The 24701-nt window shown below is 44.1% G+C and overlaps 1 protein-coding gene across 2 annotated transcripts in view; it reads right to left on the reverse strand.

Moving 5' to 3' along the window:
• The window catches only part of plxna2 (plexin A2), a 566368-nt gene extending 555416 nt beyond the window's left edge, over positions 1-10952 (reverse strand). The window contains exon 1 of one of the 2 annotated variants that reach the window (XM_086011309.1): positions 10795-10952. The gene's annotated coding sequence lies outside the window, so the exon portion shown is untranslated. Of the gene's footprint in view, positions 1-10699 lie in introns of both variants that reach the window. The other variant, XM_086011311.1, reaches the window with a different exon arrangement.
• Positions 10953-24701: the final 13749 nt, after the last annotated feature.

Below are 24701 nucleotides of genomic sequence, written 5' to 3' on the forward strand. Positions count from 1 at the left end.
ACAATCACTTTTATGTTATCATTCCCATTAATAACTTTTTTTCCATCCAAGGCTAATTTTTAAATTAATTTTATTTTCTCCCTCCTCATGCCACACATCATTCCCTGGTCTAAGGCAATTGGAATACCTGGTTCTAGCTGCTAAAAGATGGAGAAAAGCAACTTGGGATTCCTTTCTCAATGATTTTCCTACATAGAGCTACTTGTCCTCTGATCAACAATCATACCTGGTACCCCCACCTTTTCCATCATACAATGATTCACCTCACATTGATTTTACAGTAGGTTTATGATGGTCTCTGATCAACAATTCCCCAGACTTGAGATACGGGTTTACCATGGGAGAAGATTTCCTCTATTCACTAATTGTGCAAAACAATAAATGCCCCCCACCCCCCCGGTAGGAGAATACATTTAGGATTTGGTTATATAAAAAAATTGAGGAAATCCTGCTCCTACCAGCTAGATTTTCCACCCATCAACTATGAGTGAGTAGCAAGTCTAGCCCCATTTAAGGAATCACAAATATAAACCTGCATCTTACTAACTGTTTAATTTGCACATTGGAGTACCAATGTACTGCAATACTCTACTGCCACGAATACACAATCAAATTTACATATACTGTACTATATACGAGTCATGTAAAGTCAGTGTCAGCAACTGGGCAACTTTGGTCTCTGAAATGGTACCCAGCATTATGTAATAGAAAACTGGAACAGTCTGTCACTGTGCATGCTCACCCTTTTTATAAAATTTATCTTACCAAAACCAGTTACAGGGTATTTATTTTAATAGCACCAAGTTCATTCCAGAGAAAATTCCAAGAAAGCAGGCAATGCACAGGTTACATTTCCTGACCCAAATTAATCTGGGGTACAGCAAAGTACTGTATATGAATTTTTAGAAACTGAAGCAGACCAAGTCAATTCAAACCATTTGATCCAAAGTTACCACTTCATTTTTCAGATATTATTCAATACAATTACCCTAAAAATATGACTGACAAGAAAAATATTCAAAAATAGATCATTCAACAATCTCCTGGAGTGCTTAGAGTCTAAGGGGGGGCTAAGGAAAATACTCAAGGCAAGGCTACAGGAACATTATACAGGATAATAGCCAGACTCCAAACTGTTAACTTTTTAAAATTAAGGTCTTGACATTAGAACCCTTTAAAAACAAAATCTAAAATTACAAGGGCCCAGCCCCAATGCCTCGGCGTCTATCCAATGGTTAATTGACCTATATAGGAAAGGAAGCTCGAAGGTTCAATCCGTCGGACTGTGCCAAGTTAGCGGATCTCAGCAGAGGCAGCAGCAGGAATACACCAATTGGGTAGGGGAAGGGAACATAGGCCTGAGATTGTGCTCCTGGTCACTATCGTTGGGTAAGGAGAAGATTGGTTTTCGGCTGTGATGCCCTCCCCTCCACTTCTACAGCCCAGTCATGCTCAATCACTGTCTGAGCGTAAACATGAATAATGGACACCTGGGGAGGTCCCAGAGGGCATCCAAGAAACCATAACCCAGCAAGGAGTCAATGCGCCTTCAGAATAGGAAGGAAGAAATGGAGAGAGTCAAAAAAATACAATTCCTTTGTACCTATTTTAGATTTTTTTTGAATGTTTTTAAATTCTTGAGCACCATTTTACTTCTTTAGGAGAAGGAAGATAGAACCAGCAGGCTGAAATGTTTTCAGTACTTTTGCAGAAGACCAGTCATGCTTCAATGTAGTAGCCCACTGTGTTTCCTCAAAAGAACACAGCAACAGAACCTCCATTACTTATGATAGAGGGGTTTACCCTGATTGATAATGAAAATTGACAGGTAATCAAGTCCACAATTCTGGTCTTACACAAATAGTACAGATTACCCTAGGGCATGGGGATGAAGACAAGCATAATACAAAAACAAGGTGAATTTAATATTTCTTTGTTTGAAAGGTTGATTCAGGTTAGACAGGAGGAGGGTGGCATTTGCAGTGAGGCAATCTTTCATTCAAGACTTTGTCCCAAGAAATTCCTGGTGGATAATTAATAAGGAAGGTAATTGGAATAATGATAATGGGAGATCATACAACACCAAGATCTAACCACGGTGAAGTTATACTTGAACTTAATTTCTGTTCATTAAGAATGCTAAAGTGAAACACTGGCCCAGCAGTATACTTTTAATATAATTTTTAATGAATAATTTATTATAACCCAGAATGCAAGAATTCAAAATCCTAAATATGCATATTGACAAGATACCATCGCTTTCCGCCTTTCAAATGAACCATTCATTTAGCCTCATCCATATTTCTTGTATTCCGTTTAACTTATGAAGCCATCCAAAGAAAGCAACATAAATTTTGATGACATAAAGTACATAGTTAAGAACTTCAAACATTGCACAATGAGTTTCCCATTTCTTGCTATCAAGATTTATTGAATTCCATCTGTTTCACATGTGGAACTCATTAATACGCTGTCGTGCAGTACATGTAAAATTCTGTTCATACAGAACAAAGTAAGATAGCAGCAGTGAAGGGTAATGATTTCATTACTGGGAATTGAACAGTAGAGTTGTAGAAAACTACCAGTAATAGGAACATTGATTAGGGCCACATGGATGTTTGCCTTTACTTTTTACAAACTTCTTTTAGTGACATGATTGCTAATCAAGGCATCACTGATTGTGGCTGTGTACTGCAAAGCATGGTTTGTTTGGAAAAGGGTTATACTGTTGCAAAAGCAAATTTTCTCTGAGCCCACCTGTAAATACATTTGGTCAGAATTTCCAATAACCTAGGCTTCGGCTTCCCAATGGCTCAGCTAGTTTATCTGGTGAGCAAGGTGAGTCATACAGACCAAGACAACGACTGGGCCATTCCTTGGACTGTGTGGAGTTACCTGATTTTTTTGCCGAGACAACTGGCCCTAATGCCCCAGGTGAACAAGCAATCGTCAAAAATTGAGCAAAGCCAAAAAATATGTAAAAAGCCAAGTAATGCAGCAATAAACAATTCTTAGATTTACAATATAGTGACCACTTAACATTCCCAGAAGGCAATTCTCAATTAATTTAGCTTAAATGTTGATTTACAACAGTGCTAGCAAATGATTTGTACCAATGTCTTTCATTGTTGATGCTAGTTCTGTGTTTATAAATATCACTGATAATCTGTTTATTACTGCAGTAAAATGAATTATGATAGTACAATCTTAAAAGCTTGTTGTAGGCATTTTTTAGGTTACATTTGATTTGTATTATTACAAGACCATAAAATATATACAATGGCAATTTTCAGGTTTTAAATCAACCATTCCGGAAAGCAGAAAAGCCAGAGATTCAGTTTAACACTTCACCTGATTCCATCTCTGTGCATGAGATATTGCAGCTGTTAGTGGCCTAGAGGCACATTGACGTGGCAGGGTTATTGTACAGTAGTGGCAGGTCCTTTCAGGCCCCGCTAAGTAATTCAGAGTATCTTTCATGCAGAAAGCTGAAAAAGGAACTCGGTGCCCAGATGGTTAAGTTCCAGTGAAGGGCTCTACACTACTACAGGCTGCCTCTCGGGCACAGATACAAAGGTTTCATTAATTAAAAACAGAGTAAAAGCAGCTGTTGGGGAAATACCATTAAACAAAAATAACTTCCCCAAAAAAACGCCACTAATCTGCAGGTTTGCTCGAATCTGATGTCTCCTCGAATCTGATGTCTCCAAGTGTTAAGGCGATTGGAAAAACCAATACAGACTTTGCTTAATTCACAAGAATCATTGTAAGAAATCAGCATAGCCAGGTAAAAGCAACACACTTTTCTTCAGAGATTGAGACAACTGTAACACCAAAACCTTCATAGTATTTTATCCAGGTGCAGTACTTCATTTTAGATTAATGTTGATTTACCACCAGGGAGATGTCCAGTGTTCCACTTGTACAGCAGGTACCAGTACCTACTTTTAGAACAGTCTGGACAAGCAGCACAGAATTATACTACCAATTTGCACTACCATCTCTATTGAGGGCAGATTAGAGCACTGCTTACTATGATATGAAATATCTAACATTAGAAAAAGACTCAACTACCCTGTCCATTCTTTTCTACCATTACAAGATTACAGCCACTGACTGCTTGGATTCTCTCTTTAGGCTTTAATCTTACAGTCTAAAAAATGTGGCTTTGTACAATTTTTAGTATACATAGAAGATAGGAGCAGGAGTAGGCCATTCGGCCCCTCGAGCCTGCTCCGCCATTCAATGAGATCATGGCTAATCATCCAAATTCAGTACCCTGTCCCTGCCTTCTCCCCATATCCTTTGATCCCTTTAACCTTAAGAAATATAGCCAACTCCTTGAAAATATTTAATGAATTGGCCGCCACTGCCTTCTGTGGTAGAGAATTCCACAGGTTCACCACTCTCTGGGTGAAGAAATTCCTCCTCATCTCAGTCCTAAATGGCTTACCCCTTATCTTTAGACTGTGACCCCTGGTTCTGGACTCCCCGGCCATCGGGAACATCCTTCCTGCATCCAGTCTGTCCAGTCCTGTTAGAATTTTATAAGTTTCAATGAGATCCCCTCTCATTCTTCTAAACTCCAATGAGTACAAGCCCAATCGACCCAATCTCTCCTCATACATCATTCCTGCTAACCCAGGTATCGGTCTGGTGAATCTTCGCTGCACTCCCTCCATGGCAAAAACATCCTTCCTCAGATAAGGCGACCAAAACTGCACACAATACTCAAGGTGTGGTCTCACCAAGGCCCTGTACAACTGCAGCAAGATATCCTTGTTCTTGTACCCTCTTGCTACGAAGGCCAACATACCATTTGCCTTCTTAACCACCTGCTGCACCTGCATGCTTACTTTCAGTGACTGGTGCACAAGGACACCCAGGTCTCGTTGCACTTCCCCTTCTCCCAATCTATTGCCGTTCAGATAATAATCTGCCTTCCTGTTTTTGCCACCAAAGTGGATAACCTCGCATTTATCCACATTATACTGCATCTGCCATGCTTCTTAAATATAATTTTAACCTGGTGCGAGATGAGATTATGGCAAGGTTATCTCGCGCCTAACACCAAATCCTCATCGTCACTGCAATGTAGCTTGGCTACTCTGACAAAAAGATGCAGTGTAACTGCCCATGACAAGGCCTTTTATCAGCTGCATATAAAAGGTGTTCTCCAACTGATCAATGAGATTAGCATAATGGTATTACAGACGGTTTGTCAATGTAAATTATTTTACTGTTTTTAAATACAAAATGTTGATAAAAAGCTTCACTGTCATGCTGCCAGAGATACACTGATTGGTGTAACAGGGTTTGGAAGCAGAGTATTTCAGGATCTCAGCCTGCCTGAAAACTCTCCAGCATGGTGACACCACCTCTATACTGGTGGTCAGAAAGGACATACTAAACTCCTTCAATAACCAGGCTCATCTCCCAATTTAAAAAAAAATTGTGTCTATCTTATTTAAAGATTCTAAAACTACCATAACGCATACAAAGCCCATCGGGGTAGAATATACTTGCACTCAGTTTGTTCTCCTGCCAATTTAAAATGGCCTGGAGTGCTAAAAACATAATTAACATACATCATAATTCATTATGATTTTCAACTGTTACAGGTGCAAGGTGCCCTGAGGAAGTGATGCTTATGTCCCATTCACAAATATTTGGATCAAATGACTTCAGGTGTAAATTTATGTATTAAACCCATAACAACCACCTCAGCACAGTCTGAAATCTCGACTGTTTATTCAGCCAAAGGCATGCAAATACTCTGCAGGGGCCAGCACAGGAAATGTACCTGTGGGTGGGTGGGGAGGGAGGCATTTAAAGGAATGGGAAGCCTCAGAAAGAGGGGATATATTCTTAAACTCATGCTTCTTTACCCACAAGAACAAACTTACATTTACATAACATTTTTCACATCCTCAGGATGTCCCAAAGCACTTTAGGACAATTCATTTCTTTTGAACTGTAGTCACTATTGTTTTGTAGGCAAATACTGTACAGCAGCCAAGTTGCATACAGCAAGATCATACAAACAGCAATGAAACAAATGAGCAGTTAACCCATTTTTGGCATTGGTTAAATATTGGCTAGGACACCACGAGAACGACCATACTCTTCTTCAAACAGTGCCATGGGATCTTTTATATACACCTAAGCAAGCAGACCTCAGCTTAACATCTCATCTAAAAGATGGCACCTCAGTATTCCACTGAACTGTCAGCCCAGGTTATGCGCTCGAGCCCTGGAGCGAGGCTGTAACCCGTAACTAACTCAGAGGCGAGAATGCCGGCACTGAGGCAAGGTTGAATCTTCTAAAAATGCAATCTAATAGGAAAGATAAAAGCACTAATTTTGGGTAGTCATCTAAACGCATACAGTCATATTTCAACATTTAACAAACCTGTTTTACCCCAAGATCATTGCATATTTTTACTAAAAAGTTTTTTTTTTTTTTAAATTTGGAATATATAGGCAATTTTACTACCAACAAATCCACCTTTCCCATAGGCAGTTCACCCTGGGGTTTTAAGCTTGGGTAAGAATATTTAACAAGGGAGACCAAAACAGTTACTTTTTCAGGAATCTTTTTTCAAAACCATACTTTCTTGAGATTTGCAAACTCAGTCATAATAGTTTCGTCCCCAACTTTAAAAGCATTGAAGTGGAATACGGTTTCCTCCTCCTTTTTAAAAATCACAGGTCTCCAATGGCACCACGAGACTGAAAATGCTTATGCTGGCAAGATTTTCACATTCTTGAACAGCATGAGAACTAGAGAAGATGGATATAAGAGAGGCCATTGTCACCTACAACTCCCACAGGGCTTCCTGACTTAACAAATGCAAAGGCCGATTTTAGAAACCTCCAATACGGTCATTCAGAACTTACTTTATTCTGGCTATATTATTGGTTTAGTTGAGCACTTGATACTTTTAATTCCCCCCCCCCCCCCCCCCGTTATTATTGTGCTTTGATTTGTTTCCATTGTAGACTCTTGGGCTGCAAAACCTGGCTCGCATTTGAGAAGCTGGCAGACAAAGACTCTCAACATCCTCCACCAATGAGGTCAGTGCAAGGTTCAATCCAAGTGAAACCTGTGCCACTTTTTCCCCTTTCCACCTCCCAGTCAGTGCATTACCCAGTGATCCACACATGATTGCAAAAATCACCATCATGGAAGCTCAGGTACAAATGTCAACAAAAATATAGATCTTGCAATCTGTGCCTTCGATCAAGGCAGGATCCAAACTCAGATCTCACAGCTCACGATGAGCTTGCTCTGTTTAAACAGCATTCCTTCTCAACACGATTATGTGGTATGAATTACAATGTTGGATGCTGAATTTTCTTTCAGCTTATAAAATATGCATTCTTTTCTAGCATAACTGCCAGCAAGGTAGTGGAATCTGAACACGAGTTGCATTAAATAAAAGAATCAGAGAAAGTTTCCTCATTCACAATGTTGTTTAAACACAACTGTCGTTACGAGTTTCTATCTCTTGTATTTGCTCTGGTGTGGTTAAAGATTCGGTCTGAGAGCTCCCCCAATGGCTTAACTGGTTAAGTTCTCTGCCTTGTGTGCTAATATATATATATATCCCATTATATGATGATGATGATGATCCAGGGTTTGGACCCTGGTCTGTAATCTCTTACTGGGCAACAGTAAGGTCACAATTGGCCTCCAACACCCTAGGATAGGAATGGGGAAAATAAATCATCCAGGGCTTCCGTTGATGGTCACTGTTCTATGATCCCCGCTGCAACGTTTGTACATCTTGAATTTTGAGTGCAAACACAATCGGGATTGGCTGCGACTGTCCCAGTCAAACAAATTGCTGGCACTCACCGTCTGCTTCTGAATGTCCACCTGGATAATGTACAGAAGGGGGGTGGCACCCATGAAATTATACTGTAGCGTGAAGCTCCTTCAGAAGAGAAGGGGTGATAATTGGATTGGGGGGAGCAGTCTGCAGCTGCTGCTGTTTATGGGGGGGGGGGGGGTGGTGGAGGTTTGCTGCCTTTACAATTTTCCATATGAAGCGCCGTAACAACGGAGTATAATTTTTCTACAAATATTTAGTTTGCCAATATGTTATCGAGCTAATTCAACAATTTGAGCAGTTATTTGTTCATCGCAAACTTCAAATCAGCATCCACTGTCGGGGTGGTCAAACACACAGCAAAATACAAAAAAAAACTACTGCAATCATGGATGGCAACCATACATCGACAAGTGTAATTCTCATCCGTTAGGACATTCAAATTCACCTACTCTCCTTGGAGCAGTTTATCTACTGGGTCCTTAGATCAAGCTCAGTGCTGCAGCACAAATCACCTTGAAACAGTTTTATTTTGGCGGGGGGGGGGGGGGGGGGGAAAAAAACGCAAAATCAGTGACACTACATAGAAGCAAACCTCCTTCCAACTAATATGAAGAGGTTTCCGGGGCTGCAGAGAAATACACAAACTGGACCACTGCTCTTCCAGCCCCATTAAAAATATAAAGTCCAGCTGCGGAAGGCATCATTCCAACCACAATTAAGGCTAGCAACATTGTTTTTTTTTCTCCCTCTTTTTGGATACAAGAAACCATAACAATAAATGGATCAAGACCACAGCAAAGCCGACAGGCATTCTTTAAGTAACCCTTTGGGAGGGGAAGTTTATTCCTCGCCCCCCCCCCTTCAATGTTAATCGTATTTTAACAATTAGTACCTCTGTGCTGCTTTGCAAACTCAGTTTTCTGGTTCCTTCAAAGTGCAGAGACTCCTGGAAGCCAGAAACAAGCCTCGTAACAAATGACTACACTTCTGGATTTGTTTGAACATTTGTCTGTCACGTGCACAAAATCTAAGTCCCATTGCCTCAAAAAAAGGCATTACTGGCAGCCGACACGAGTGATATTATACATTTACCAGTAGTCCTGTTAAAATGTAAAATTCGGTTCAGACAAAAGGTTTTGGAAATAGCCTTTTCTTTTTCTTTTGAAAAGTACATTATTTTTCTTGCTTTCTTTCCTTCCTGCGTCCCCGTTATCCCCTCTGCATGCGAGGTCCCGCATAGAAACACCTCTGTGGAGATGGTCAGTGATGCTTCCTGAGCCACCAGGAGGCACATTTGAGCAGTACAATTGTCCTCCACTTCCCCTACTAACAATGTCTCTCTTGGCAGATCAATCTGACCCCCAAAGAGATGCCCAAGGGTGAATGTCAGTTAAAGAAAAAAAAAAGCACAAGCCAAAATAAAAAGTCTGGAAAGATATCGCCAGGAATAGGTTTTAAAATTGCTTTTGGATAGATAGTAATTCAGGTCATTTGCAAGAAGAAATACTGCTTTGGGGCATTCTCCTATCCCAGCACAGTCTGTGTTTTTCCCTTTGAATTTACTCCATAGCTGCAGCATATACAATGTAATTAAACAGATCCCTTTTGGCTAAATCCATCAGTAGACCAAAGTAACAGAAACAGACATCTGTTACTGCTATGCATTGATCCAACATCCCCGTCGATGTGCAGAGAACTGTACAACACTATCTGCTACACACTGTCAGGGTATAAGTAAATGCACTGTACAAGAACTTCGGTATATACAGACTCCCCACATTAGGTTTTTATTCATACAGGATTTTTCCCTATTCTTGTCAATCCATGTCAACGAGCATCACCTCTCTCTTTTTATCCAAACCTTGTTACTGACAGAATGGTTTCTCACACACTGCAGTTTTCCCTTATTACTGTCTATTTTTATGCACCCCTCTTATGTGTTTTACAAATGTGTCTCAAACACTTCCCCCACCTTACCTATCCCTATACGCCCATACTCCAATTATCTCAGGATTAACCGAGGGTGCATTCAGAGTTGCACAAGAATTGCATTTTTCTGAAACAATTTCTTTTAGAAGCCAAAAGATATCATACCCAACCATAGTCAAAACATGTCAAACTGAAATAACCCACATGTGATAAAAAAGACAAATAAAACAGCTTTAAAAAAGTAACTGGTCATCACCAACTCAAGCTACATTTTGAAATGCTTAATTCGCCCTTGTTGAAAAACTATTAGGAATCAAATTGACAAGATTTACTACAATTTCATTATAGTTGGAGCCTCCCAGCTGTTTTGCTCTAATCTGCCATCAGTCACTTTCCCTCTCAGTGCCTGGCTCTCCATCCTCTGCTTGTAGTGTATTATACTCCGGATAGAGCAAATCAACCAAGAACTCAATTCCTAACCGGTCACAAAAAAAGCCCTCTCTCATTCACTCGCATTTTGCAGCGCTGCTGCTGCTCCAAGCCTCCAGCGCGAACGAGTTAACAGTTTTGTCATTTTTTTGGGGGGGTGAACCTGCGTGTTTCGCTCTCTCTCAAGACCATCTGTCTCACTCTCTGCAGCTCAGCTCTGTCTACAGACAGAGCTCCCAGTACCCCTCCTAACCTTTCTCCCAGTAACTGAGTCAGTGGAGCAACTTCTTTGCCCAGCATCTGCCCAAATGTCTCTCTCTCTCTCTCTGGGCATCCCACTCCGTCCCCTCTTTCTCCTCCAACACTATTGCCCATTGCTACACTCCGGGAACAACACTGTCCCACTCACTCCCGAAAACACTTCGTCCCCCCACCACCTTTTCTCATTTCTACTCCATTCTGCTCTCTCTCTTCGCATTAATAATTGAAAACATTTCACTCACTGCCTGTGGTTTTTTTTGTATTGCTCTTTTTTTTGTGTGCTGGCAATCCAAAATACTCCGCTTCTGCTTTGCTCCAGTCCTCAGTGAGTACGTACCCGGTGCTGCCGGCTTCCTCCCTGCAATCCTGGACTCACTCCGCTGTCTTGTTAATGTTGCTCTGCGCAAGAGTCCGTCCTTCCCTCTGCTCCGCTCTCTCTCCCCGAGTCCCAGCGCGGGCACAGCCACAGCCAAGGCATTGGCTCATCAGCATACCACGCACTCGTTAGCATACCACGCAATCATTAGCATATCGCGCCTCATTAGCCTACGACGTGTATTAGCATAGTGCGTGCTGATTAGCATACCGTCCAATCACCGCCACCCAAAACTCCTTTTGTCTCCAGAGCAGGAAAACCTGTCAATCCATTAACTCTTTCAACGTTTGAGTTTCCTGAAAGGAAATGGTTTTTGCAATCTCAATGAAGTTGGCTTATTATTTCCCTGGAAAACTCTGGTGGCATTCAATGGGACTGTCAGTGCCCATCGGAGGTGCAAAGTTTGCCATCTTTCAGGTGCACCCTTAAACCGTGGCCCTGTCTGCCTACATAATAACAACAGAAAATGCTGGAAAAACTCAGCAGGCCAGGCAACATCCGTGGAGAGGGGAATAGAGTCAACATTTCGGGTCGAAACCCTTCTACAGGCCCTGTCTGCCTGTTCAGCTTGATGGCAAAGATTCCATTGCAGCAGCTCAAAAACAGGGCACGCCTTAAAAGGGGTGCACGATAAGTACAACCCCCATCCCGAGAATCAATTAAAGAAATTCAGAGAAGATTTGGTCGATCTCGTAACAGGGCCAACCCTCCACCTTAACCAATACTGCCAAAAACAGATTAACGGGTCATTCAGCTCATTTGCAGCTGATGAGCCCAATCTACACACATTGGGTGTACTCTTTTGGTGGTGCAGTAAACAACTTAACTGTAACTTAAAACATTAAAGGAACCTTAATAAATTAGATCAGAATTCCATTGCCGGTGGTGATGATGCACTCCAGTCCTTGTGGTGCCCACCAGTCGTGGAAGGCCTCGAGCGTGCCGGCGGACACCGCGTGCTCCATCTCCAGCGCCACCCGGGCGCGAACGTGGCTGCGGAAGAGAGGCAGGCAGTCGGGCCGAACGACCCCCTCGACCGCCTGCTGCCTGGACCAGTTAATGGCCACTTTGGCCAGGCCCAGGAGCAGTCCCACGAGGAGGTCCCCCCAACCTGCCCTCTCCCCTCCGCACCGGGTGACCAAAGATCAGGAGCGTCGGACTGAAGTGCAGCCAAAAATCGAGGAGCAGCCCCTTCAAATAATGGAAGAGGGGCTGCAACCTCTCACATTCTACATAGGCTTGGAACACGGACTCCTCCAGGCCCCAGAAAAGGCAGGCGGCCTGGGAGTCCGTGAACATGCTTAAAACTTTATTGCACGGGACTGCCCTGTGCAATACCCTCGAGGCCAAGTCCCCAATAGATAAAGGGAGGACTCCCGCGTAGAGAGCCCTCACACACATTGGGTGTAACATTTACCTACGTAACAATAATGACTACACTTCGAAAAAAGTTAATTGGTTATCAAGCATTGTAGGATATCCTGAGAACAGAAAGGGTGCAATAAGGTTCATTCTTTATTTCAGTATGTACTGTTGATGCATACCCTGAAACACAGGATACGGGAGCATAGTGGTTATGCTACTGGAGTAGTAATACAGAGGCCTGGACTAATTGATCTTGTAAGGTATGAGTTCAAATCCCACCACAGCAGTTGGGGAATTTAAATTCAGTTAATTAAATAAATCTGGAATTAAAAAGCTAGTATCAGTAATGGAGATCCACAACAATGTGGTTGACTCTTAACTGCCCTCTGCGGTTCAAGAAGGTGGCTCACCTTCTGATGGGCAATAAATACCAGTCTTGCCTTATGAACAGATTAAAAAAAACTTGCTGGTACTAGATTAAAAAAATGAAGTAGAACCATCCACAAACATATATTATAAAAATGATAGATACATTGGGGTTGATATCAAGTCAGTTGTCAACTTTTCATTATTTTGCACATCACTATTTCTAACTTTGTACAGTACAAAGCAGGTATACGCAATAAATCTGAATGGATATAGCTGGACTATCATGTAACGCATCTGATTTATATACATATACAGACACACAAGCTAAAAATGAAACAAAATTGGGGCTGAGTAACAGAAATATGCTTAAATCAGGATTTAATAGTCTCCAAAACACACATTTTCTCCATTTACTACAATTTCATTCGGACTAATGTTGGGGTATGGTACCAAATTTCCCGTGGTATCTCACCTGAGTAGCTATTCTTAATGTGTGAGCTTAGTTAGTTTTGGTAGGCTATTGCACTGTGTGAGGCATTAGAGCTGAGCCCAATCCAGTGTCACCCAATATCAATATACACATACTTCTAGCAAGGGTCCCTATATAACCACCAGGAGCAGTAACCCTGGCCATTTCATAGAAACATAGAAACATAGAAGATAGGAGCAGGAGTAGGCCATTCAGCCCTTCGAGCCTGCTCCGCCATTCAATGAGATCATGGCTGATCATCCAAATTCAGTACCCTGTCCCTGCCTTCTCCCCATATCCCTTGATCCCTTTAGCCTTAAGAAATATATCCAACTCTTTCTTGAATATATTTAATGAACTGGCCTCCACCGCCCTCTGTGGCAGAGAATTCCACAGGTTCACCAGTCTCTGGGTGAAGAAATTCCTCCTCATTTCAGTCCTAAATGGCTTACCCCTTATCCTTAGACTATGACCCCTGGTTCTGGACTCCCCGGCCATCATAAACATCCTTCCTGCATCTAGTCTGTCCAGGCCTGACAGAATTTTATAGGTTTCCATGAGATCCCCTCTCAATCTTCTAAACTCCAGCGAGTATAAGCCCAATCGACACAATCTCTCCTCATACGTCATTCCTGCCATCCCAGGTATCAGCCTGGTGAATCTTCGCTGCACTCCTTCCATGGCAAAAACATCCTTCCTCAGGTAAGGCGACCAAAACTGCACACAATACTCAAGGTGCGGTCTCACCAAGGCCCTGTACAACTGTAGCAAGACATCCTTGTTCCTGTACTCGAACCCTCTTGCTACGAAGGCCAACATACCATTTGCCTTCTTAACCGCCTGCTGCACCTGCATGCTTACCTTCAGCGACTGGTGCACAAGAACACCCAGGTCTCTTTGCACTTCCCCTTCTCCCAATCTATTGCCATTCAAATAATAATCTGCCTTCCTGTTTTTGCCACCAAAGTGGATAACCTCACATTTATCCACATTATAGTGCATTTGCCATGTTTCTGCCCAATCACCCAATCTGTCCAAATCGTACTGGAGTTTCACGACATCCTCCTCACAGCTTACCTTCCCACCCAGCTTTGTGTCGTCTGCAAATTTGGACATATTACATCCAATTCCCTCGTCCAGATCATTAATATATATTGTGAACAGCTGGGGTCCTAGGACCGATCCTTGCGGTACCCCACTAGTCACTGCCTGCCACTCGGAAAACGACCCGTTTATTCCAACTCTTTGCTTTCTGTCCGCCAACCAGTTCTCTATCCAAGTCAATACCTTGCCCCCAATCCCATGTGCCTTAATTTTGCACGCTAATCTCTTATGTGGGACCTTATCGAAAGCCTTCTGAAAGTCCAAATACACCACATCCACTGGTTCTCCCTTATCTATTTTACCAGTTACATCCTCAAAAAATTCCAGTAGATTAGTCAAGCATGATTTACCTTTTGTAAATCCATGTTGACTTTGTCCGATCCTGTCACTGCTTACCAAGTGCTCTGCTATTACATCTTTTATAATAGATTCTAGCATTTTCCCCACTACCGATGTCAGGCTTACCGGCCTATAATTCCCCGCTTTTTCTCTACCACCTTTTTTGAATAGTGGGGTAACATTAGCTACCCGCCAATCCATGGGTACTGTTCCAGAGTCTATCGAGTTCTTCAATCTCTTGCCTGGAACCAGTTGCAGAGCCCACAGTACCACCTAGCAAGGAATAGTTAACTCACCACAGAGCAATGATTGAACTTTGGACCTTCCTGTTCTCAATGGCAGAGCAGAATACTAAACAGCGCATTCATCCACTGAGTGGCTCGGTGTCAAATTTTGTTTGATAACGCTCCTGTGACACGCCTGGGGACATTTTACTAAGTTAAAGACGCTATATAAATGTAAGTTGTTGTTGAGTTTAATAACGGTGCATATTTTTAATTCTGGTGATAATTTAAGGCATTTGACAACCACCGGAACAATCCAGCCTGTATCCAATAATGTTAGGCAGAACTGGAGGGGGCAAGGAACCAAGGCTCATATCTTCACCCAGAATCAAAGGAGTATCATTACATTAACTTGTTAACCCTTTTAAAATGCATCACCGCCATCTCCCCCAACACCCCTCACCCACCACCACCACCACACACCTCCATTCTCAAAATTCCCATTCTGTCCCTGTGCCTTCATAATGTCAAGACATTCAATCAGCAACTTAGGAATGATTTCAAAATTTGGTGTGCCAAGCAGTAATGGTATAGGACAGCACAGCCTGACTAGTAGGCTTTAAAAATCTAGGGGGGAAAAAATTGAGTCGCACCCCCTTTGGGCCGCTAACTTCGCCAGAGCGCTACTTTTATCGTCCCAAAAACATTAGCGCCCCCGCAGCCGAAATTCATCGGTAGCGCCCCAAGAGGGAAGCGGGGTGCTACTGGAAACGCCCTGACTCCCTCTTGGGGTGCTGCGAGGGAATATCGCGGCATTACGTGCCATGGTACTGCAGGCCTTCCTCCCCTTCTTAAAGGGGAGGGGCCTTGCGCAGCGCGACCCGGGGCCCAGCTGGGCCACCAGGGATCGGAGTGCCGGCAAAAGAGCCCGGCACTCAAGAGAAGTGCTGGGCTCACGGAGCGCAGCCGGCACTCCGCGGGGGTCGGGGGGGGGGCGGTGGGGACTGACGATGAGACTGTGGACGGCAATGGGGGCAGGTGGTTAAGAAGGCATATGGTATGTTGGCCTTCATAGTGAGAGGATTGGAGTACAGGAGCAAGGATGTCTTGCTGCAGTTGTACAGGGCCTTGGTGAGACCACACCTTGAGTATTGTGTGCAGTTTTGGCCGCCTTATCTGAGGAAGGATGTTCTTGCCATGGAGGGAGTGCAGCGAAGATTCACCAGACTGATACCTGGGATGGCAGGAATGATGTATGAGGAGAGATTGGGTCGATTAGGCTTATATTCGCTAGAGTTTAGAAGAATGAGAGGGGATCTCATTGAAACTTATAAAATTCTAACAGGACTAGACAGACTAGATGCAGGAAGGATGTTCCCGATGGTCGGGGAGTCCAGAACCAGGGGTCACAGTCTAAGGATAAGGGGTAAGCCATTTAGGACAGAGATGAGGAGGAATTTCTTCACCCAGAGAGTGGTGAACCTGTGGAATTCTCTACCACAGAAGGCAGTTGAGGCCAATTCATTAAATATATTCAAGGAGTTCGATATATTTCTTAAGGCTAAAGGGATCAAGGGATATAGGGAGAAAGCAGGGACAGGGTACTGAATTTGGATGATCAGCCATGATCTCATTAAATGGCGGAGCAGGCTCGAGGGGCCGAATGGCCTACTCCTGCTCCTATCTTCTATGTTTCTATGTGCTGGCAGGCGGCCAGCAACAAAAATGACTGCCCGGCACCTCGCCTTTAATTAGCGCCGCCCCGGCCGCAGGTAGGCCTCCCTGACCCCGTCGGACATAGCATCCGGTGGTAAGTCAGGAGACGCTACCGAAGATCGCGGCCATGGCGCGAGCAGGGCGCTGCGCAATCCGATGACGTCATCGCCGGCGGCGCAGCACCGCGGGGTGATAACGGTTACCGGCACCGCTAACCTTCTTCTGAATTTCGTGGGAGGCGTTGGCGGCACCGCGCCAGGGCGCTAGTTGCTTTGCACCTCGTTAGCGCCCTAACTGAATGTTTCCCCCTAGATCTTTTACAAATACTTTTATGTGATGAAGTCTTTTTTCAACTCCTTTGCATTTCCCTAACAGAGCTCTCATAACACTGCACACGGTAAGTTGCAGGATCTGCTATTTTATAAGGACAAGAGCATTATCCCATACGATGCAGAATGTATTATTTTGCTGCTAATGTGCAGCTGTGTGTAATTAGTATGTCACTTTAAGGCCACAACATGTAATTGCTCTGCCTCCTTGAGGTATATTAGAGATGGGTAGCTCTTAGCGGATCCTCAGGTCAATCAGAGGTCAGGCTGGCTTTCTTCTTTGCATAATGTATTTTTTTTTAATTAAAAAGTGTGATTCCTGAAATCAATTACAAGCTTGTTTTTGTTGTTTGAGGTCTTTCGCTGGAGACTGAAAATATTTGAATTCCTGTGTTTTGCATCTCTAAGGAATTGCAATATCTGGAGTGTTGTGGACATGTGTTAGATGTAAGAGTATGAAGGGGAGATTATCCTGAGTCTCCACCCGGGCACATTGTGTCCCCTGGCCACAACCAATATGGATAGATCAGGCGGGTCAGAGCACAGCCTGTACAGGATTCTGCCCAATTTCCCTTACATTCATTTAAAATAAGGAAAATCGGACTGGTTCCTTTTCAGACATGCACTCCAACCTGCCTGATTTTCTGACGTTTGCTGTGATCCAGTGCTCTTAGACACACATGCAGGAAAATCTCCACCTGTGTATTTCTCCCGAATTTTACCTGAACACAAATTTTTATTGACTCATGTCGTCTCTTAATGTTTTTATGGATTTACTGTCATTTTATACAGACTTGGAAGTGGTTATGACAGTAATGGCCAAGAAATAATCATTTACTGTCATCTGAACACATAATGAACATTCAAATGAACTAGCCTCCACGCAGTTGTCCATTTGGGGATGCATGCAAACTAGTAGCATGACACTGATCCTCAGTGTTAATGACAGAAGGTCAGTTTGTCTACCACCTTGGGATTTTATTCTGCTTTTAAGGTTTACTATGCACAAAAAAAGGTTTAAATTTTTAAAATTTCAATTCAGAAAGGTGTAACTTCCTGACCAGTTTCCTGTCAGCAAAAAATGTGCACTACACCTTTCATGTTAGAGAGTATTCATTACCATGGACCCAAGGCGAATGCTATGGAGTCAACCCAATCATGTTAAAAAAAAAATCCCTGTGACTAGGGATGAACAAATTGGTACCTAGAGATATATTCTCCCCAGTTTGCTATTTTTATTGAAAAAATTGATAAGAATTTATAATCTGCCTTTTCACTAAAAATACCAAACAGAGGAAAATATTCACACAATTCCAAACACCAAAATAAATAATACCGAGGCTTTCAAAAGGCACAATTGTATTGAACAGTAAAGATTTTGCAGAGGAGACCCAAAGGAGCAGCAAAAACTTGACCAAAAAGTAACAGCATATAACCTACAATTCACCTTACAATGAGTTACCACTCTCAGCCACGTTGCCATGGGAAGGTGTCAAGCTACGGCCAGGCACTTGCAAATGTGAAACAAGAGAAAAATTAGAGAAAGAGCTACCTGGAACTGCTTTCACCCACATTGTTGGAGCGAAGTAAAAAGAGAGTCTCGCTCTGCATCTACCATACTATGGAAAGTAACAAATGCTGACACTGGCTGGCAAAAGCAGAACAGTAGTGTATTTCCTCAGCATCTCCCCTCATCTTTATGAACATAAAAATCCACCCCCACGCCAAAAAGGAATTAAAGTTAAAACAAAAAAGAAAGTAATTGTTACAATAAGTTGGGTCTCACTCATATCATATGGGAACAGCTATAATTAAAAAAATTGAAAATACATCAAGTGGACTTCCAGTGGCATGTCATCCTATAGGGTGCAGTACATTTCTGGGTTCACGACGATGATTTCTGCTGAGCTGTCAATCTTACCCTGGTAGTCCATAGAGATTCCAAGTGGTGAAGCAATACTTCCCCACAAAGCAGTCAATTGAACTTCTATATTGACTGCCTTAATTCTTATTTACCAGCGCTGTTCAAATACTGGCTGTCTGCTTGATGCAGTGAAGCACCCAGAGGACATGGCTTCACACTAACAGTAGCACACCAAACATTTAAATTATTTTTTTAAAAGTCAGTAAAAATACAGAGAATTAAGTGTTTGCTAGGTGCATTACCTCAAGTCTAAATGACCAATTTCCCGATCTCTGTAACCTCCTCCAGCCCCACAACCCGCCGAGAATTCTGCGCTCCTCTAATTCTGGTCTCTTGCACATCCCTGGTTTTCATCGCTCCACCATTGGCGGCCATGCCTTCAGCGGCTTAGGCCCTAAGCTCTGGAATTCCCTCCCTAAATCTCTTCACTTCTCTACCTCTCTCTCCTCCATTAAGATGTTCCTTAAAACCTACCTCTGTGAACAAGCTTTTGGTCACCTGCCCCAATATCTCCTTATGTGGCTCGGTGTCAAATTCTGTTTGATAATCGCTCCTGTGAAGCACCGTGGGACGTTCTACTACATTAAAGATGCTATATAAATGCAAGTTGTTGTTGTCTAATTCTCTTTTTGTTGCTAATTTGTCCCTCAGGATTGGATGTCTTAATTCAAGACATCATTTGTAAAGTTTTGCAAATGGTAACTAAACCTGCTTAAAATCTAAACAGTCTCATAACCTTGGAAATGTAGTAAACAGTAAGGAAGATAGTAACAGACTTCAAGAGGACATAGACAGCATGGTGGAATGGGCGGACACGAGGCAGATGAAGTTCAATGCAGAAAAGTGTGAAGTGATACATTTTGGCAGGAAGAATGAGGAGAGGCAAAACACATTAAATAGTACAATTTCAGAGGGCAGCGGGGGGGGGGGGGGGCGTGGGTACAAGAAGAGAGAGACCTGGGGTGTTTGTGCACAAATCTTTGAAGGTGGCAGGACAGGTTAACAAAGCAGTTAATAAAGCATATGGGATCCTGGGCTTTATAAATAGAGGCACAGATTACAAAAGACAGGAAGTTGTGCTAAACCTACATAATACACTAGTTCGGCCCCAGCTGGAGTCTTGTGTTCAATTCTGGCCACCACACTTTAGGAAGGACGTGAAGGCTTTGGAGAGGGTGCAGAAGAGATTTACTAGAATGGTTCCAGGGATGAGGGATTACAGTTACGTGGAGAGACTGGAGAAGCTGGGGTTGTTCACCTTAGAGCAGAGAAGGCTAAGAGGAGATTTGATAGAGGTGTTTAAAATCATGAAGGGTTTAGATAGAGTAAATAAAGAGAGACTGTTTCTAATGGCTGAAGGGTCGATAATCGGAAGGCACAGATTTAAAGTGATTGGCAAGAGAACCAGAGGCGACATGAGGGAAAACTTTTTTACGCAGCGAGTGATTAGGATTTGGAACGCACTGCTTGATAGGGTGGTGGAAACAGATTCAATAGAAGCCTTCAAAAGGGAATTGGATAAATACTTGAAGGAGAAAAAATTGCAGGGATATGGGGAAAAAGCGGGAGAGTGGGACTAACTGGATTGCTCTTCGAAAGAGACGGCGCAGACTCGATGGGCCGAATGTCCCCCTTCTGTGCTGTACTATTCTAGGATTGTACAAACGGGTATCCTGTAAATGTTGCAATTTTCTATTAAACATAAATATAAAAAAGCCTTTACTTTAGCTGTAATCTTGAAAACTCATTTCCAAACTGTGACTGTGAATAAAGTTTATTCAACCAAAGCAGATCGTGTTTCTGCTTTATATTTGAAACAGTAATTTATTGGCTTAATGTTTACTTCAATAAACAGCAATAGGCCTGGAAACACCACTTTCATAACTGTTCAAAAATTAATAATAACCAACATGCAACAATAAATCTGTACCCATTGCTGCTATCTGTTAATAATGTATACATCACTGTATCCCTCCACTGGTACAATATGAGTTGTATTAATAATTGTGGCTGAAGTGTGAATTTGTGCTTCCTGGGACTGTCGGCACAGAGCACAGCGCCACCTACAGTACACCGAGTGCAAACAAACTGCATTCAAGTATAATTTATCTTGTTCTTACACCGCTGTTATTTATTTCTGTCAGTAAGCACCCAAGCTTCTTTTACCTATTTTTATTCACCAGATCCCCATTAATTTTGAAAATGTGACTTGTTTATGGTTAATTCTTGTTTGGTTTCAAACTGTACACTTAATGTTCTTGCATTTGTTCCTAGATGTGCAGCTGAAAAGAAAGGAATATAAAAATCATTCTTCAAAGGGAGGTTGTTTTTCCAAACCATTCATTCATTCAGGTTATTACATGTTAATAACCGCATTGTTCAAAAATTGCAAGCTTTTCATCAAACAAGATTTACAAATGGGAAGCAGTGACAAACAGATCACAGCATGAGCACAGTATATAATCTGACTCCGAGTGGGTTCTTTTGTATTTTTTTCAGTCAATTAATGTTTTTTTTCCTGTCATTTATCAATAAGCTAGTCTGTCTTTTGTTGTCCCTCAGTTTAACCAGTCAGACAGTAAGGTACATGCCTCCCTGTGAATAGGCAAGGTAATCTAAATCCACACAAAATTGCTGTGGTATTCACTGCATGAAGTGCCTTAGTTAGTTCAAACTGATTTTGTTGTAAGGTGCCTCAGCTTCAATGTCAACTAGGAAAGACCGAGCTGCAGTAAAATCCAATTGTTGTTTGTTTTCTGGGAGATGAACTAAAATGGTGTTTAGAAAGGCTTCATTGTACTTTCAAGGTCTCCTAGAATGTCAGTTGACTGGAACCAATTACACCTCAAAGTATCCAAAACATAAACAACCTTCCCTGGAGATCTCTTGCAAGAACCTAGTACAGTAATGGATAATTTTTTTATTCACTTGTGGGATCTGGGCATCGCTGGCAAGGCCGGCATTTATTGCCCATCCCTAGTTGCCCTTGAGAAGGTGGTGGTGAGCCGCTTTCTTGAACCGCTGCAGTCCGTGTGGTGAAACATAGAAACATAGAAGATAGGAGCAGGAGTAGGCCATTCGGCCCTTCGAGCCTGCTCCGCCATTCAATGAGATCATGGCTGATCATCCAAATTCAGTACCCTGTCCCTGCCTTCTCCCCATATCCCTTGATCCCTTTAGCCTCAAGAAATATATCCAACTCCTTCTTGAATATATTTAATGAACTGGCCTCCACCGCCCTCTGTGGCAGAGAATTCCACAGGTTCACCACTCTCTGGGTGAAGAAATTCCTCCTCATTTCAGTCCTAAATGGCTTACCCCTTATCCTTAGACTATGACCCCTGGTTCTGGACTCCCCGGCCATCAGAAACATCCTTCCTGCATCTAGTCTGTCCAGGCCTGACAGAATTTTATAGGTTTCAATGGTATCCCCTCTCAATCTTCTAAACTCCAGTGAGTATAAGCCCAATCGACACAATCTCTCCTCATACGTCATTCCTGCCATCCCAGGTATCAGCCTGGTGAATCTTCGCTGCACTCCTTCCATGGCAAGAACGTCCTTCCTCAGGTAAGGCGACCAAAACTGCACACAATACTCAAGGTGCGGTCTCACCAAGGCCCTGTACAACTGCAGCAAGACATCCTTGTTCCTGTACTCGAACCCTCTTGCTACGAAGGCCAACATACCATTTGCCTTCTTAACCGTCTGCTGCACCTGCATGCTTACCTTCAGCGACTGGTGCACAAGAACACCCAGGTCTCTTTGCACTTCCCCTTCTCTCAATCTATTGCCATTCAAATAATAATCTGCCTTCCTGTTTTTGCCACCAAAGTGGATAACCTCACATTTATCCACATTATACTGCATTTGCCATGTTTCTGCCCAATCACCCAACCTGTCCAAGGTACTTCCACAGTGCTGTTAGGGAGGGAGTTCCAGGATTTTGACCCAGCGATGATGAAGGATTGGCGATATGCTTCTAAGTCAGGATGGTGTGTGACTTGGAGGGGAACTTGGAGGTGGTGGCGTTCCCATGCGCCTGCTGCCCTTGTCCTGCTCGGTGGAAGAGGTTGCAGGTTTGGGAGGTGCTGCTGAAGAAGCCTTGGCGAGTTGCTGCAGTGCATCTTGTAGATGGTACACACTGCAGCCACGGTACGCCAGTGGTGGAGGGAATGAATGTTTAAGGTGGTGGATGGGGTGCCAATCAAGCGGGCTGCTTTGTCCTGGATGGTGTCGGGCTTCTTGAGTGTTGTTGCAGCTGCACTCATCCAGGCAATTGGAGAGTATTCCAACACACTCCTTACTTGTGCCTTGTAGATGGTGGAAAGGCTTTGGGGAGTCAGGAGGTGAGACACTCGCCACAGAATACCTAGGCCTAGAAATTCAGTCTGGCCACTTTTGGGGCGGTAAAGTCGGGCGGTCGCTAAAGTTAGCGCCCGCCGGAAAGTGTAGGCCACTTCGCCGAAATTCAGTAGAGTTGGCCAAGAGTTTGGGCGAGCGCTGAAACTGGCGTTGCACTTCTATCTTCAGGCGCTAAGCCGGCGATGCGGACTGATAACGCCGAGGCCGGGCGCAGCGCAGGTGCGGTCATGTTTTGATTGACAGCAGACACCCTGACGCCGGCCAGCTCTTAAAGGGGGAAGGCTCGACTTTGACTGCTGCCATGCCCTGCATAGTGGAGCCCTGCAGCTAGGCCTCAACACTGCTGGTGGACCCAAATAGCGCCTGAAGCCATGGAGAAGGCCCGTGAACGAGCGCAGCGCTTCTCCCAGCATGCTTTGAGGGTGCTGGTTAATGGTGTGGAAAAGAAAAGAGAGATCTTGTGCCCGGACAGTGGCAAGAAGGCTCCCAGGAGGCAGTACAGGAGAGCCTGGAAGAAAATCGCCCACAGGGTGTCATCCACCAGCGATGTCCCCAGGAGTGCGGACCAATGCCGCAAGAAGTACAACGACCTCACTCGGTTGGTCAGGGTGAGTACCCTTTCCAGTGTCCTCCTCATCCTTGCATGTACACCTCACATTATGGGCAAAGGGACCTCAAAGGCCTAATGGCCAGCCCTCCTCCCGCAGCTATGGCACTGGCATGATCATCAATAGCACTTTCTGCACTTAACACACTGGCCAAGCTATTCGACCATGGGAGGCAGTGCACACAGCAACAGGGCACCACACTGGCCAAGCTATTCGACCATGGGAGGCAGTGCACACAGCAACAGGGCACCACACTGGCCAAACTATTCGACCATGGGAGGCAGTGCACACAGCAACAGGGCACCACACTGGCCAAGCTATTCGACCATGGGAGGCAGTGCACACAGCAACAGGGCACCACACTGGCCAAGCTATTCGACCATGGGAGGCAGTGCACACAGCAACAGGGCACCACACTGTACTTAGAGGCCGTACTTTCTCTTGCAGGCCAAGCTGGCGCGGAATTTGACGAGCCAGTCTGCCACCGGGGGAGGCCGTCCCCAGTACCAGGCGCTCAGTGAGCTGGAGGAGAGCGTGGCTCGACTCATGCGTGGCCGGGTGACTGGCCCTGTTGCCATTGGAGATGCGGACCCTGTACTGGGACCCACTGGTAAGGACATGACCGGTTGGACCTCTCTTGTTGCCCTTGCGCTTCAGATCTACATCCTTTCCCACTGTCCGACCAATGCGCATAATGCCACCACTCATGCCTCCCTCGCTGACGCCCTGTCCTCACTCTAAAGCTACTCTTGTGCCTTCCTGCTTTCAGCTGGTGAGGAGGAGGTGGTCCCTGAAGCTCAGAGTGCCAGGCCCTTGGAGGAGGAGGACGACGAGGACCAGGAGGAAGGCTGCACATCGGGGGAACCCTCATCCGCGCCAGGGGATGGCAATGGAGGGGAGTCGTCTGGCCTGGAGGAGAGGCAGGGGGAAGTGTTGCATGGGGGTGTAGCTCCTGGGCCCAGTGGGGTCGAGGCACGCGGGAAGGGTCGGGCAGCACGGCGGCCTTCTCCCCAGAGGGGGGAAGTGTTGCAGGGGAGGGCAGTTCCTGGGCCCAGTGG

Source organism: Somniosus microcephalus, chromosome 18, assembly GCF_052327205.1.
Source record: "Somniosus microcephalus isolate GS21.2 chromosome 18, FLI_Smic_1.0, whole genome shotgun sequence".
Classification (NCBI taxonomy): domain Eukaryota; kingdom Metazoa; phylum Chordata; class Chondrichthyes; order Squaliformes; family Somniosidae; genus Somniosus; species Somniosus microcephalus.